The sequence below is a fragment of the Piliocolobus tephrosceles genome, chromosome 13, assembly GCF_002776525.5.
Source record: "Piliocolobus tephrosceles isolate RC106 chromosome 13, ASM277652v3, whole genome shotgun sequence".
NCBI classification, from domain to species: Eukaryota; Metazoa; Chordata; class Mammalia; order Primates; family Cercopithecidae; genus Piliocolobus; species Piliocolobus tephrosceles.
The window spans coordinates 6,207,302-6,222,316 of NC_045446.1; the positions used below are offsets into that span (position 1 = coordinate 6,207,302).

The 15,015-nt window shown below is 49.6% G+C and overlaps 1 protein-coding gene and 1 long non-coding RNA gene across 5 annotated transcripts in view; one reads left to right on the forward strand and one right to left on the reverse strand.

Annotated features, from left to right (window-relative positions):
* Window positions 1-7,399, reverse strand: part of C13H11orf24 (chromosome 13 C11orf24 homolog) — a 10,460-nt gene extending 3,061 nt beyond the window's left edge. The window contains exons 1-3 of one of the 4 annotated variants that reach the window (XM_023186497.2): window positions 7,257-7,386; window positions 6,230-6,336; window positions 3,450-3,647 (exon numbers count right to left, since the gene is read on the reverse strand). The gene's annotated coding sequence lies outside the window, so the exon portion shown is untranslated. Of the gene's footprint in view, window positions 1-752; window positions 3,185-3,449; window positions 3,675-6,229; window positions 6,337-7,256 lie in introns of those variants that run through there. The other 3 variants (XM_023186496.2, XM_023186498.2, XM_023186499.2) reach the window with 3 other exon arrangements.
* Window positions 7,400-8,188: 789 nt separating this feature from the next.
* On the forward strand, window positions 8,189-13,494 carry LOC111522411. Its single transcript, XR_002725241.1, has 3 exons — window positions 8,189-8,641; window positions 11,694-11,836; window positions 12,960-13,494. It is a non-coding gene; the product is annotated as an uncharacterized LOC111522411 (long non-coding RNA).
* Window positions 13,495-15,015: the final 1,521 nt, after the last annotated feature.

Below are 15,015 nucleotides of genomic sequence, written 5' to 3' on the forward strand. Positions count from 1 at the left end.
CTATCCACTATTCTATTCATCTACTCATCTGTCTATCCATCCATCCATCCATCCATCCATCCACTTTTCCATCCATCTACTCATCTGTCCATCTACCCACCTACGCACCCATCCATCCATCCACCCACCCACCCACCCGTCCATCCATCCATCCACCCACCCACCCATCCACCCATCCTTTCATCCAATATTTACTGAGTGCTTACTCATGTGCCAGGCAGTACACTTAGGACAAAAAGGTGAAAAACACAAAACCTCTTCAGGGACCTACAGTCCATGGGAGACACAGAAAAGAGGTCATTGCAGGCTGGCACAAGCAGGGTGTGACTCAGTGCTAGGAAGCAGGGAGGAGACAGCATGTGGGCAGGCCTTGAAGAATGCGGTAGGCTGTTCCTCTGGGCAGAAGCCCCAAGGATGGCTGGGCCCCAGAGGACACAGTTCAGCCAGTGGTGGTGTGGTCAAGGAAGGTTTCCTGGGAAAGCAACGCCTGGGCCACATTCTGAAAGCTGGGTGGGGGTGGGCAGGCAGGTGGAGAGGGAGCAGCAGATGACAACAGCAGGGTCAGAGGCAAGGGAGAGCGTGGTGAGATGGGGATTAGTCTGGAGAGTGTGAGGAGGCCCCAGGAGCCACGTGGCAGTTTAGATTTCACAGTAGGAAATGGGAGTCCCTGCAGGGCCTTAGACAAGAACAGGAAGGTGCTTTTAGCAAGAGGGGAGGCAGGGGCAGCCAGTGAGGGGCAGCAATCCAGGCACCTGACACAGAGGCTGTCTCTCAATGAATGAAGGTATGAGTGAATGAGTGACTTCCCCACTTCAGAGACTACAGTGGTCCCCAGAGCCGGCCCAAGTCGCTGTAAAGCAAAGACCTCTCCTTCATTCTAATGCTCCACAGAAGTGATGTGGAAGCCTTAGCACATTTTTATTTTTTTGAGATGGGTCTTGCTCTGCTGCCCAGGCTGGAGTGCAGTGGCATGATCGTACCTCACTACAGTTTTGACCTCCCAGGCTCCCATGATCCTGCTACCTCAGCTGGAGTCACAGGTGCACGCCACCACACCTGGCTTTTTTTTTTTTTTTTTTTTTTGTGGAGAGAGGGTTCTTGCTATGTTGTCCAGGGTGGTCTCCAGCTCCTCAGATGAAGCAGTCTTCCTGCCTTGGCTTCCAAAGTGTTGGGATTACAGGCACGAGCTACTGTGCCCGGCCCTTAACGTATTATAAAAAAGTTACTTGGTTGATTTGATTTGTTAGATAAAATAATGAAAACAGTCACAAGAAAACCAGCACTAAGCCCATAGCAAAGTGGGGCCCCAGCTGCATAGCTGTATGCGGACTGGGGTTTGGGGGTGCTGGGTGAGCTGCCCATTGGTCACTGAGGGACGAAGGGGCCACTGACTGCATGACTGGCAGGAGCAGCCTTTTAGCTCTTTCAGCATTCACTGTCATTCCCTTGAGGAAGCCACTGCAATAGGGGCAACAGACCATGCAAGGGGACTGGGAGACCAGCAGGACACACAGAGGCCAACAGCACTGCCTGCGTTCCAACCCCAGCTCCCAAGCTCACTAACCAAGTGATATGTGCAGCCACAGGACCTCTGAGCCTTGGTAAGCTGCATGGAAGTGACATGGGATCACGCGGACAAGGACCCAGCAGGGTACCTGGCTTAGCCAGCAGCCCACCCAAGAAGCACTTCCAGCTATGCAAAAGCAGCCACTGTGCAACAAGAAGCCCCTGGGTGGCTTTCTGCCTCCTGTAATCCACATGGACGGCTGTCAAGTTGCCCCGGGGCTGGAAAAAGCCCTTAGAGCACACACCCTTCTAGAAGGCTGGTGTATTCCAGGAGACTTTTGGTCTCTTTCCGAGAGTCACTCACTTTTCCCTAGCTTCAAATGGTGCTTTCTCTTCAAAATGGTCTGTAAGGGCTCCTGATGTGTTCGGGGTTTAGAAAAATTACTTGGCCTTACAAACCACAGATCTGGAGTGCAAAAAGCATTCTTTGTTCTGACAGAAAAAAAGTGTGGCGGCGGGGGATGGGGAGGGAAGAAACTAACCAGTATCACGCCGGGCAGAACTGAAACTGGAAGGTTGCGGGCACAAAGAACTCACAATCCTCCATGGGCCAAGGCTGTGCAGCTGGGCTTTTGATAAATATGAGTATTTAAACGGCTCTCTCTTGGGTCAGTAACATCTACCGAATGCCTTTAAAATGCTACCACCCCGGGCTCCAGATGTTCCCCAGGCCTGAGCCCAGGATTTGAAGTCCTCTGGGTGAGTTAAAGGCGAGATGATGTGGCAGGGGCTTCTTATGGGTGAAGAGGGTCTCGGCTCCTGAATGTAGCCCAGCCCCAGGTCTTCTGTTGCCCCCTCACTACAAATCTCTAGGGCAGGGGTCAGCACACTTTCCCTATAGAAGACAGGACAGCAAATATTTGGGACTCTGTGGGCCATTCAGTCTGTGTCTTAGCTACTCAGTTCTGCCGTTCCGGTACAGAGGGAGCCCTGGAATAGATGTGAATGGTGGGCATGGTTGTGTCCCAATAAAACTTTATACAAACAGGCAGCAGGTGGGATTCGGCCCCAGTTTGCTAGCCCCTGCCTTGGCACTTCAGCCAGCTTCAGGGACTGTGCTCCAGCTATAGCAGAGAGGATCAGACTCAATGTACTGAATGAACCTCCTCCTCCTTGTCCAGTTCCTTGCCTTGGAACAGACAAGGACCTTCTCCTTCCTGGGAGGGGACAGCCTCTCATCATCATCTGCTAAGAGGCGCCCTCCAGCACCCTGCATCAGTGAGACACAGCCTCCCTGCAGCACAGAGGAGGCTTCTGTGAGTGCCCACAGCATCACCAAGGTCAGGGAGAACCTCTTGAGGTAACTTGCATTTCTATCACAAAGCCGAAGAGGGCTGCAGGGGATCGCGTGATCCCCATCCTGTCCATGGGCCACCACCCCAGTCCACTCAGAAGACAAGGCCTCCCTGTCAGGAGCAATGACTCATGCATGTAATCCCAAAACCTTGAGAGGCTGAGGCAGGTGGGTGGATTGAGCTCACGAGTTAGAGACCGCCTGGGCAACATGGTGAAACCCCATCTCTACAAAAAATACAGACATTGGCCAGGCATGGTGGCGTGCATCTGTAGTCCCAGTTACTCCAGCGTCTAAGGTGGGAGGATGGCTTGAACATGGGAGGCAGAGGTTGCAGTAAGCCAAGATTGCACCACTGTTCTCCAGCCTGGAACACAGAACCAAAACCTTGTCTCAAAAAAAAAAAAAAAAAAAAAGGAGGCAGGGCTTGTGACAGTTAAGGGCCACAGACTGGGCCTTCCTTCGTTACCATAAGGCTTGGCTGTCTTTCCTTTTCCCTTGACCCTCTGGTGACCCTGCAAAGCTCCCTCTGGGCTCACTGTCCCATCACCCAACAGGCAGGCCCAGCCTGCAGGGCCAGGACACTCACCAGAGGCCGCTGCTAAGGGCATGCCCCCAGCCTGGGCCATCTTCCTCCTTGGAGAGCTGCGGGCTTGGCACTGTGTCGCTGGGTGAGGTCTGGCTTTGCAGGGGGTGAAAGCCACGTGGTGGGGCACTCCCGGGCCATGCCATCCTTTGTGGCACATGTGAGACGAAGGCAGACTCTCCACTCTGGTAACAGACGCATCTAGAGTTTGAAAGAAAGTCCACATTCCTTAGGAAAAGCATGAGAGAAAATTCCAGTGAGGAGGGAGGCACAGAAAGAGCAGCATTCAACAGATCATTCATTCCACTGGGACAACGACAACATGGATCAAAGCTTTCAATTCAAAACCTCCAATGCGGGCCGGGCGCGGTGGCTCACGCCTGCAATCCCAGCACTTTGGGAGGCCGAGGCAGGTAGATCACGAGGTCAGCAGTTTCAGACCAGCCTGATCAATATGGTGAAACCCCATTTCCACTAAAAATACAAAAAAATTAGCTGGGCGTGGTGGCGGGCACCTGTAATCCCAGCGACTTGGGAGGCTGAGGCAGGAGAATCACTTGAAACCAGAAGGCAGAGGTTGCAGTGAGCCGAGATTGCACCATTGCCCTCTAGCCTGGGCAATAAGAGCAAAACTCCGTCTCAAAAAAAAAAAAACTTCCGATGCAGCAACTTTTACTGCAGTTTCTTCTAAGGAAGCACTCAGACAGACGTCCAAAGATTATCTACAAAGATATTTCTCACAACATTATTTAGAAAGAGTAAAAAAGTGGAATAGTTCTGTCAAGTATGGCCCCATTCATATATAAAATACTATGGCAACTATTAAAAATACACAACTCTCTACTTATTGACATGCGAAGATATATAGCACGCATCAATAAACGAACAAGGCAGGTTACACAGCAGCGTGTGGACCATGATCCTATTTTTGTTAAAAAAGACACTTACTCAAGGGTCTGGAAAGATTTGCACTAGAATGTTAATGATTATCCCTGGAGAATGGATTCACCTGTGATTTTCATTCTCTATTTCATTTCTTTCTTTCTTTCTTTTTTAACAAGCATGTATCACTTTTGGAAAACATTTCTGAAAACCTCCAAGGAAAGAAACCAGCGTATTTTCTTCAAGTCCTTCAAGCCGCTAAGCAGAAAGGCACAGTTACCCACATGATACAGTTTCACACACTGATTTCCATAATTTAGAGAGACTACACGATCTATGTACCAGGAGGGACATTTTCCTAGGAGCTAACCAAAACTTTAGAGGAATCCAGGAGTACAGCCATAATGCAAAGATGTTCACCGGCACAAATGATTTTCTCATTGATGAATATTTAACGCGAACTCAGGAGATTACAGAAACAGTTCGCCACCTCTTATCACGGGCAGGTTATCAGTAGGTGGTGATATCAAGGACCACCATGGGCCTGCTCCCAATACAGATGCCCATGTGTGCACACACAGCCACACACACGCACTTAGTCACACACACTTGTGTGTGCACAGCTGCACGTGTGTCCATTTGCACATGTACACATGCCACCGCACATGTACACATGCCACCACACGTGCACTCACACATGCACACACATACATGCAAAAACACACACACAAAGGTGATAGCACACACACGGAGCATGTCCACAAGGCTACCTCAGGACACTCCACGGGTTTCTCAGGAAACTTCTGCTGGATACCATCACCATTTATTCCCTCCCAGCCAGTGGGGCTGGTGGTCACTTCCACAGAAACAGGAATTGGCCACTGTGTAGTCAAGAACAGGCCTTCGTTGTCCTATGACTTCATCCCTCTGCTATGGTCCTGCCTCCACTTTCCAACAGAATATTCTAAATGTCAAGATCCCATGCAGGGACCTGCGGTCATCTTTATAAGTTGACTCATGATGGACAAGCCATTAACAACATTTAAAATAACTGTTTCCCCTGCAAGGGCTTCAAGCCAAAATTAGGGTGTGGGTCTCGGGACCCCACCCAGTTATTCTCATTATTATCTGGTACAGGGAGACTGGGTAGATCAGGGTCTCAGACCATAATAGATGGGGAAAAAGAGACCCCGGGGCAGGAGGGGAATGAGCAAGAGAGAATTAAGTTTGTATTAAGTTGGAGACCAGGACGGATAGAAAGACGGAAGGTTAGGCTGGCACTGGGAGTTCCCTTCTTCAGGGGTCAGCTCCCCATAGGATCTGCAAGGAAGGTGCAACAGGATACCCCTTAAGCCAGGTGATACTCCATGAGAAAGGCACCCCCAGACTGTGCCCCTGGGCGTCAACCTCCCTATCCTTTTCTGGTACGTGACCTTGAGATGGGCCTCCCAATGCATCTTGTCTGAATTCTTGTGTTCTCAACCTTGGCTTGTTACATGTAGGGCACTTAATGCAAGTTACACAAAACTGGACTCCAGGCACGGTGCTGCATGCCTGTAATCCCAGACACTCAGGAGGCTGAGCTGGGAGGATTGGAAGCCCAGAAGTTTGAGTTCAGCCTGGACGACATAGTGAGACCCCATCTCTTTAAAAAAAGGAAATAAATAACTTAATTCTTTTTTTCTGGCATAGAGATGTTCCAAAGACCCAACACAAGTAATCCTGAAGCTTGGTAAAGGACTACAGCTGTTACCCCTACATTCTATCAGGCTATTAAGACACACTCAGCAGCAACACGGCCAGGTCCTCACACCAAGTTAGGCAAGTTACAGATACCAAGGAGTAGGAACTGCAAAAACAAATACAGGGCAAACTGCAGGTACCTAATCCTGACACGTCACCTGGCTGGACTTTGGTTGCAGAAGCCCAAGGAACACAGACTTATGGCTTTGTGTATATAGACATTGTCCTGTAGTCCAAAGGATGTGACTCTGTGGCAGACGGAAACCTGGAACATTGGATATTTATTACATTACATTAAATACATTGCTTGCTTCCAGGTTTCTGGAAGTTTTGGTATCACAGCTAAATGCTAGGGCCTAGTTTTCGCTAAGAACGTGGGTATCTCTGACATTCCTTTGTCCATTAGGCAGATCCGCTGTATAAATGGAAAAATTTGTATTTTAAATCTTTTCCTTGCTGATTTTATTGAACTGTTAGAGATTTTCCTGGGGCGAGGGATAACTGCAAGTTGTTAAAGTCAGATTTCTAAGCACGATGATGATTTCTGGTGGCAAACCATGCGTGTGGAGGCCGATTCCTCCTATCAGCCTAACGATTAAGTCAACATGCTAAGCAGTCACACGGGGGCTACTAAGTGACTCGCAGGGGGGAAGCAGGCAGGGAGACAGATGGGCAGGGGAGGGAAGCTGGGGGATGCACAACCTCCACCCAGGCAGAGACTCGAGCGTCTTGGGGATAGATCTGGGTCACTCAACTCTAAGAGCAACACTTCTTGGGGTTCAGTCCCGTCCTGGGCTTGCCAGGGAAAGACCCCAGGGCAAATTCGCCCCCCCTACGAGAGTGTCCCCATTCTGCTCCCAAAATGGGACAGGCGGGCCTCTTCTCCAGTCTGGGACCCCCTTCAGCCCTCCTCCCTCTCCTCCTGCCTCTTGGGCCCCCAGCCATGCTCGGCCCCCAGTTGACTCCTTCCGTACCCGCACTGCTCAGCGTCTTGCACTCTGTGCGTGCCCCATCCGCAGCTCCTCCTGTCCCGTTCCTCCTGCCTTTCTCAGCCCCACTCACTCTCCCCCTGCCCCTCGTGCCACCATCCAACCCTCCTCCTGCCCCCCCACCTCTGTCTCTCAGTCCCAAGCCGGTCAGGGAGCCCTGAGAGCAGCTCCCCGGACGGCAGTGCGAGCCCCTTACCCGGGCTCAGCAGGCCCGCGGCGGCCCGGCGGCCCTACGACGGTGTGAAGGAGCCCGCGGCCCGGCGCGGGGACGTGGCCGGCAGCGCAACCTAGGCAGCTCCGGGCAGCGCGCCCTGTTTGGGCCCCGCCCAAACGCCGGAAGTGACGTCATGGAGGGCGTGGTCGGGCGTGGGACGGCTGCGACGGGGCCTGCGGCGACCAGAGGCGAGCCGGAAGTAGGGGGGTTGTCTGCTCTGAGGCGCCGCCTCCCCGGGGCCGGCTCGGGCCATGTCTAGCGCGCTGCCAGAAGGAGCTATTTTGAGCAGGTCTGTGGCGGAAGTGGGTGTTCCCGGGGCTCGGCTGCCCAGCTGTGCCCGCTGCCGTCTTGGGGTCCCAGGGTGTCCGGGTTGGGCTGGGTGAGCTCAGAAGCACCTTGTCGGCGGCCCAGCCTGAAGAGGCGACCTCGAAACGCCTCGTGAGACCTTTCACGGGCACACGCCCTTCGCGTTCCTCCGCTTACTCCCACGTTTCTTCAGCCTCTGGCTGGGCGCTGGGGTGCCCGGTAGTTAGAGTGGGGGTGGCAGCGAGCGTTTCTGTGCACCCACAGCGTGCCACGCCCGTTCTAAGCACTTTGCCTACAGGGCCAGTGGCTTAACTCTGCAGTAGCACGGTGAAGAACTTCGCCCCATTTTACAGACGTGGAAACAGGCTCATCAAGTGCTCTGTAATTGTAAAACCTGGGATAACAAAGGAGCAAAACGCAGTGTAGAGGCAAGTGTGTGGGACTTGACTTTGGTTATAAATAGGCTTTGCAGGCCGGGCTTGGTGGCTCTTGCCTGTAATCCTAGCACTTTGGGAGGCCGAGACGGGCGGATTACCTGAGCTCAGGAGTTCGAGACTAGCCTGGGCAACATGATGAAACCCCGTGTCTACTAAAATACAAAAAATTAGCCGGGCGTGGCGGCATACGCCGATAGCCCCAGCTACTCGGGAGGCCGAGGCAGGATAATTGCTTGAATCCGGAGGGAAGTGGAGGTTTCAGATCAAGAAGGAAGGAAGGAAAAAGAAATAGACTTTGCAAGTTAGTAGTTCTGTGACAGAATTCCAGTGTGTGTAAGACCCTCAGGCATTCCTCCGATCCAAACCAAAAGCTGTCTGCAAAGGATTGTTTTCACAGGAGCAAACCAAGACTTTATTTCCAGTTTTATAACCTGCCTTGGGGTCTTGGACTAGGAAGCTAACAGACACAGAAAGCTGAGATTGTGCAAAGACAGGATCAACCATCCACTCCGAGCTCTGGGAGCACGTGAAATGCGATTTGATGTCACCACCACCGTCCGCAGTTCAGTCACAGTTCATGTGTGGAACGTAACCTGCACAGACGTGAGTTTGCTGACACCCAAGGTCGGTTGGATCATGTGAAGATCAGATCCTTTTGCTATGTATTTGCTTTAATTTTTCTAACTAGTTCAGATCTAACATGAAGTACAGTATTGAGGCTCACTCCGGAAGTGAAAATATTCCATCGGCAGGCAGATTTTAGTTCTATGCTCACGCCTGTAATCCCAGCATTTTGGGAGGTCAAGGCAGGCGGATCACCTGAGGTCAGGAGTTTGAGACCAGCCTGACCAATACCGTGAAACCCGTCTCTACTAAAAATATAAAAATTAGCCAGGCGTGGTGGCGTGTGCCTGTAGCCCTAGCTACTCGGGAGGCTGAGACAGGAGAATTGCTTGAACCTGGGAGGGGGAGGGTGCAGTGAGCCGAGATCACACCACTGCACTCCAGCCTGGGCGACAGAGCGAGACTCCAAAAAAAAAAAGACTGTGACTCTGACTCTGTGTTTTCATTTCCTCTTTGGCAACATAGGGACAATTTTTACTGCTGGGGCTGAAATTACAAAGATAAGACACAGCTCCTCCTTTTCTCTAGAGCAGCTGGGCAGCTGGCCCTCCATCTGCTGTGGTTTTTTTTTTTTTTTTTTGAGACAGGAATTTTGCTCTGTCACCCAGGCTGGAGTGCAGTGACGTGATCTCAGCTCACTGCAAGCTCTGCCTCCCGGGTTCACGCCATTCTCCTGCCTCAGCCTCCCAAGTAGCTGGGACTACAGGCATGCGCCACCACGCCGGACTAATTTTTTGTACTTTTTAGTAGAGACAGGGTTTCACCATGTTGGCCAAGATGGTCTTCATCCCCTAACCTCGTGATCTGCCCGCCTGAGCCTCCCAAAGTGCTGGGATTACAAATGTGAGCCACCGCGCCCAGCCCGTCTGCTTTCTTAAATAAAGTTCTATTGGAACAGAGTCATGCCTTTTCTTTAGGTATTGTCTAATACCTAATGGCTGCATAGGTGGCTGCTTGTTTGATAAAAGGGCACAGTCGACTAGTTGTAGAGACTATATGGCCCACAAGTCCTTCACTGTCTGGCCCTTTACAGAATATATCTGCTGATCTCCAGTCTAGAGTGTTACTGATGGGTTTCTGACAACAGAAATATCTGGCTGAGATGGTCCAACATACCGGGAAACCCATTCTCTCCTATGGGAAAGTCATATTCTCTGATAGCATCTTTGGGGTCACCTGAAACCTAGTGTCTAGTGAAGGCACAGCTCTGGGAACTGCATAACTGTTCTGTGGAGTGTTAGGGCGAGTAAAGCCAGGCAGACCAGCTGCTTCTGAGGGCTGTGGATAACGTAGAGAACGTTATACTTACATCCTGTACCTTTTGTCTCCGGGCACTGATCATTTCAGGAGCTTTCTGTGCAGAAATAGCTGAATAAATGCGGAGCTTGGTCCTCTTTGTTGTTGAATTTACAATGTTATTTGAATGTAAGACCTTGCTAGATACGACATTTGAAAGTTAGGGCTCTGGAATGACACTGCCTGGCTTCAGATCCTGGCTCCTTCATTTTTTTACTGAATGACAACAAACAAGAGGCTTAGGCTCTGTGCCTCAGTTTCGTCGTCATAGTCAATTCTGGTATTGGCCGCAGTTATGTTGAATAAAGGCACCCAGTACATGGATTTGGCAAATACTGCTCCTTGGAAACCGCAGCTCCTAGGGAAGATACAGGGTTAGGTTCCTGTGAGCCTCTGATCACATTTTTATCAACAGATTGATACACATTACTTTGTTTTTTTGTGTGTGTTTCTATTTAAAGATGCCTTATTTAGGCCGGACACAGTGGGTTATGCCTATAATCCCAGCACTTTGGGAGGCCGAGGCGGGTGGATCACCTGAGGTCAGGAGTTTGAGACCAGCCTGGCCAACATGGTGGAACCCCCATCTCCACTAAAAATACAAAAATTAGGCCGGGTGCGGTGGCTCAAGCCTGTAATCCCAGCACTTTGGGAGGCCGAGACGGGCGGATCACGAGGTCAGGAGATCGAGACCATCCTGGCTAACACGGTAAAACCCCATCTCTACTAAAAAATACAAAAAACTAGCCGGGCGAGGTGGCGGGCGCCTGTAGTCCCAGCTACTCAGGAGGCTGAGGCAGGAGAATGGCGTAAACCCGGGAGGCAGAGCTTGCAGTGAGCTGAGATCCGGCCACTGCACTCCAGTCCGGGCGACAGAGCGAGACTCCGCCTCAAAAAAAAAAAAAAAATACAAAAATTAGCTGGACGTGGTGGCACGTGCTTACAGTCCCAGCTACTGGGGAGGCTGAGGCAGGAGAATCACTTGAACCCCGGAGATGGAGGCTACAGAGAGCCAAGATTGTGCCATTGTACCGCAGCCTGGGCAACAGAGTAAGACTCCATCTCAAAACAAAACAGAAACAAACAAAAATAAGCCTTATTTAATGTCTATTATTGACTCATTAATTAACATTGAAAATGGGACGAGAATAATACAGGGTAGTCACAGGAGAATTAAATTCCAGGCAACAGTTTTACATGACTAGAGACTATTGTCTGCTAAGACCCTGAAAACCCAAGATGCGAACCAAGCTGGCTAAGACTGACTGGACCCAACATGGCGCTGGGCTTGACCTAGGCTTCCCCTAGGACCTCATTGTGTGCTCATTAATATACTAAACACACAACCACCAGCACCATGACAGTTTCAGGAACACTCACATTTGGCACAAAAATGGATGACACCACCGTTCCAAGAAATCTCCACCTTTCCCAGCAATTTTCATGAATATTCTACCTCTTTGTTAAAGAAACCCATAAAGATAGAAACCCCAAACCATTGCTGGACTCTCTCTTGAGTAGGCCCGCATTCCTCTTTCTTCAGTATGTACTTTTCACCTTGTAATAAGTCTCTGTGCTTTCACTATTTTCTGACTCATCCTTGAATTCCTTTTCGTAATGAGGTCAAGAGCCTGGGGTTAAAGTCCCCCCTGCGTTTGGGCACCTCCCCAGCCCACTGGTATCAAACCCACAGACAACAGCATATAACTCGTGCCTGAATGAAGTACCTCTAACATGTATTTTCTCCCTAAAACAGACCTTTTGCACTGAGGAACAGTAGATAACACTTCAACCCTGTGTGTGTGGGCCATTTAAAAAAGCAAAACCACCACCAAAAAAAAGGAAAAAATTAGAAAGATGTGGCGCTAAACAGACCAAGAAATGAACCCTTGTTTACAGGTGAGCAGAAATGAGGGCAGAGAGAGCGTCCTTGCTGGGTCTCAGCCAGGGACTCCAGCACATGGCGACTCGGATTTTCCCCACTCTAGGCACATGGCATGTACAGGCTCATGACCTCAGAAGCGCTGCAAGTATTGATTTGTGTGTTCGTGTGCCGGGGGCAGGGGGGTGCGGCGGTGGGGTTCCACATAAATTTTACCTACTAAGTGAATTTGCAAATGTGAAATCTATGACTCATGAGACCTGTATGCTGAAATAGAGGAGTAATAGGTGCTGCCTTATCAGATGCTTATGGGAATTCAATGATACATAAGTGCGTGTAAATTGCTTATAATGGGGCATGACACAGAGAGGAGTGAGTAAATGTTAGCCACTGTTTTTTGTGTGTTTTGTTTTTGAGATGGAGTCTTGTCCTGTCGCCCAGACTGGTGTGCAGTGGCGCGATCTTGGCTCACTGCAACCTCCACCCCCTGGGTTCAAGTAATTCTCTTGCCTCAGCCTCCCTAGTAGCTGGGATTACAGGCGTGCACTACCACACCCGGCTAATTTTTGTATTTTTAGTAGAGACGGGGTTTCGCCGTGTTAGCCAAGCTGGTCTCAAACTCCTGACCTCAGATGGTCTGCCTACCTTGGCCTCCCAAAGTGCTGGGATTACAGGCATGAGCCACCACACCTGGACCCATTGTTACTATTACTGATTACAAAAGAGCAGGACTCTGGTGTTTGGAAGAGGATTCTCTAGAGTTTGGAACGACTTGAAGTCCCTGAGTCCCAAACCATTCTGAACCCCTCCACGGTGCCACCTTTGTCACACCAGGCAGAAGCCCTTCCCTTGTCACCGGAAACTCCCTCTGGAAGGAGCTGTTCTCTGTCATTAAAGGGAGTTCCCATTCGGGAGGAAGCCAATACTCCCCTTCATGCTCCACCCTTTATTGTCATTATTTGAAAATAGAAGGTTTATTTTTATGTTCTGAACACAAAACTAAGAATATTACAATTATGAGAATTTTGAGAATAAAAGTGAATCATTGATGGGGATAGGAGTGAAATTAAATATGTGTTATTGGACTGAGCCTCCTGACATGCCTCTTATAATGTTCAGAAGTATTGATTTGGTTTTTAGGTATTCACTGTGAACGGCCGGGGAAAAATCTTCAGGATTATGAAACCAGGCTGCTACGGACTTATTCTGAGTTTTTTTAATTTCAATTTTTTTAAAGCATGTTAATTTCAATAAATTGTTACTTAATTTAGTTCACATGTATTTGATATGGCTTAAGGAGTTTTTATTGAGGATTAGTATACATACAGAAAAGTGCATATATACGTTTACAGCTTGATGAATTTTCACAAACTGAACCGCCTTGTGGAATGAACACTCAGTAACAGTGGCACCAGCGTCCTGGGGGTTCCCTTCAACCCCACTTCCAGGCCCAAAATGAAAATGCCAAGTATCTATGAAGACTCAGAGCAACCTGAACTCCCATAGAGTTGCTGGTGGGAATGGAAAATGATACAACCACTTTGGAAAACAGTTTGGCAGTTAAACATACATATATATGACCCAGCAGTCCCACTCAGGTATTTACTCTAGGGAAAGGAAAACATATGTCCACACGAATATCTGTAGGAAGCATTTATAGCAGCTGTATTCGTAATTGCCAAAACTGATAAAGGAAAAGCTTGTTCTACTCACAACACTTCTGACATCCATGTGTAGGTTTTCTTTTTTTTTTTTTTTCAAGACAGGGTCTTTCTCTGTCACTCAGGCTGGACTGTGGTGGCACAATTATGGCTCAGTGCAGCCTTGATGTCCAAGGCTCACACTATCCTCCCACCTCAGCCTCCCAAGTAGCTGGGACTATGGGTGTGCACTATGCCCAGCTAATTTTTTTTTTTAATTTTTGGTAGAGACAGGGGTCTCACTGCATTGCCCAGGCTAGTCTCGAACTCCTGGCCTTAAGCAATCCTCTCTTTGACCTCCCAAAGTGCTAGGATTACAGATATGGGCCACTGTGCCCAGCCCAATGTGTGGGTTTTCCACACTGCACTCCAGCCTGGGGGACAAAGCAAGACTCCGTCTCAAAAAAAGAAAAAAGGTAAAAGTCAGAAATGGAAAAATGGATTATGGGTTATGATGGTAGTTAACATGTGTGTGCATGCACATGTGGAATTGAACACTTAAAATAGGTGCATTTTATTCTATGTTATTTATACCCCCAAAAAAGTTGATTTTTTATTTTATTTTTTTTTGAGATGGAATTTTGCTCTTGTGGCCCAGGCTGGAGTGCAGTGGTACAATCTCGGCTCACTGCAACCTCCGCCTCCCAGGTTCAAGCAGTTCTCCTGCCTCAGCCTCCCAAGTAGCTGGGATTACAGGCACCTGCCACCATGCCCAGGTAAATTTTTTTTTTTTTTTTTAAGACAGAGCCTCACTCTCGCCCAGGCTGGAGCGCAGTGGTGTGATCTCGGCTCACTGCAAGCTCCGCCTCCCGGGTTCACACCATTCTCCTGCCTCAGCCTCCCAAGTAGCTGGGACTACAGGCGCCCACTACCACGCCCGGCTAATTTTTTGTATTTTTAGTAGAGACAGGGTTTCACTGTGTTAGCCAGGATGGTCTCGGTCTCCTGACCTTGTGATCTGCCCACCTTGGCCTCCCAAAGTGCTGGGATTACAGGTGTGAGCCACTGTGCCCAACCATGCCCAGGTAATTTTTTGTATTTTTAGTAGAGACGGGGTTTTGCCATGTTGGCCTGGCTGGTCTTGAACTCCCGACCTCGGCTGATCCACCCGCCTCGGCCTCCCAAAGTGCTGGGATTACAGGCGTGAGCCACTGGGCCTGGTCAAAGTTGATTCTTTAGAAAGCAATATTAGAAATAAAGAAGGTCGGCCAGGCATGGTGGCTCACGCCTGTAATCCCAGCACTTTGGGAGGTCAAGGTAGGGGCATCATGAAGTCAGGCGATCAAGACCATCCTGGTCAACGTGGTGAAACTTGTCTCTCTAAAAATAACAAAAATTAGCTGGGTATGGTGGCATGCACCTGTAGTCCCTGCCACTTGGGAGGCTGAGGCAGGAGAATCGCTTGAACCCAGGAGGTGGCAGTTACAGTGAGATCACACCACTGCACTCCAGCCTCGCGACAGAGGGAGACTAAGAAAGAAAGAAAGAAAGAAAGA